Source organism: Neopelma chrysocephalum, unplaced genomic scaffold (assembly GCF_003984885.1).
Source record: "Neopelma chrysocephalum unplaced genomic scaffold, ASM398488v2 Primary Assembly neopelma1_94533, whole genome shotgun sequence".
Lineage (NCBI taxonomy): Eukaryota > Metazoa > Chordata > Aves > Passeriformes > Pipridae > Neopelma > Neopelma chrysocephalum.
Genome location: NW_020923239.1, coordinates 1 through 1,540, shown reverse-complemented (window position 1 = coordinate 1,540; position 1,540 = coordinate 1). Strand labels below are relative to the sequence as shown.

The 1,540-nt window shown below is 57.9% G+C and overlaps 1 long non-coding RNA gene across 1 annotated transcript; it reads left to right on the top strand.

The window, feature by feature from the left end:
* Window positions 1–282: 282 nt before the first annotated feature.
* Window positions 283–1,452, top strand: LOC113980527. The gene is made up of 3 exons (XR_003538153.1): window positions 283–856; window positions 999–1,155; window positions 1,374–1,452. It is a non-coding gene; the product is annotated as an uncharacterized LOC113980527 (long non-coding RNA).
* The last annotated feature ends 88 nt before the right edge of the window (window positions 1,453–1,540 follow it).

Here is a 1,540-nt window from a genome sequence, read left to right as displayed (position 1 = left end):
CGGGACCTGCGCATGCGCCGTGCCCGGGGAGCAATTAGCGGGGAACAATTAGCGGGGAGCAATTAACGGGGAACAATTAGCGGGGAACGGGAAATGGGGAGCGGGGAACGGGCGGGCCCGGGGGAGCCCCGCAGGGGACGGCCGGGCCGGCGGCACCGAGCGGGGAAGGAGCGGCCGCGCCGGTTCCCGGGGCACCCGGGACTGGTGGTCTCCCGCCTCTCACGGAGGGGTAAAATGAACATTTTGAGGTAAACCCGAGGCAATTAGTGAGGGACGTTCAGGGGGGAAATCGAGGTTCTCTGAGCGGGACAGGAAGGGACAATTCTGGGGTAAAACCTGAGCTAGTCGCGGCAGGTTTAGGGGTCCAACCCGAGTTCCCGTACGGGGATCGGAAGGAACGTTTCTGAGGGAAAAGCAGAGGCGAATTGGGAGGGGGAGCAGAGGTGACATTTTCCACAGAAATGCTGAGGTAATTTGGATGAAACAAAATCACCACTTTTGTGGGGTGAACCCAGGGGTACCTTAGAGAGGAGAAAGGAGCCTTTGTGAGAGAAAGGCTGGGAATTCAGACCAGACCGAGGCGGCGTTTTGGACAGAAAACCTGAGGTTACTTAGCAGGGACAGAGGTGACCCTTTGAGCTGAAAACCTGGGGTAGTTTAGAGGGGACACAACCACTGTTTTCTGTAGGAAAGTGGGAGGTGATGTAGAGGAGAGAGAGGTGGCGTTTGGAGGGAATGGCTGAGGTGGTTGGGAATGGCTGAGATTGACTGTGGGCTGCAGACTGAGCCCTGGGGCCTGAACCCTTTCCAGTCAGCAGGGGCTGTTCCCAGAAGCCCTGCCCTGGCTCATAACTCGGTAACATTGTGTTCCTCCAACCAGAGTCCCAGGTGCTACTTTGGTTCTCCTCTCGCCTTTGCCTCCTGGGACCGTCCTGGTGTTGCAGCTCCATAAAGTCCGTTTTGTCGTTTATTGGTTTTGATTATTGTGCCTTTTCCAGGTTGTTTCCAGGTGCTCGGGGAGCGATTCCCCAGGAGGAAGGGGAGCCTTGGCCCCACCTGCCCGGCTCAGTTGGACGGGACAGAACTGGGGCGGCCTGGCAGGGCATGGACACGTTTCTGAGTTCTGCAGTGCCTCGAAACCTTTCTGTGTCCCAGGTCAGTCACTGCTGGTGAGCCCGAGCCTTGGTTTGGGGGTTCAGGAGCCCGGGGGGCCGAGCTGGGGGGTGTTTGCAGCTCTGCCAGGGCTGGAGCTGGGCTGGGCCGTGGGACAGGCTCAGGGGAGCTGGGGGAGGGTCTGGGGCTGCCGGGAGGGTAACAGACGGGTGACATACAAATGCCAACAATGATGTTTCGCCACTGTTCCTGCCTGTCAGAAAACTTCCTACCAAAAATTCTGTCTCGGTTTTCCACCAGAGGTTCTCACCAGAATTTTCCCCGTGGAGTTTTCCTGCCGAAGGATCCTGTTGTTGTTGTCTCTTCGAACATCTCAACGGGGCCACGAGCCAAGAAACCACACCCAACCTCCTCTGAACACTGTGAA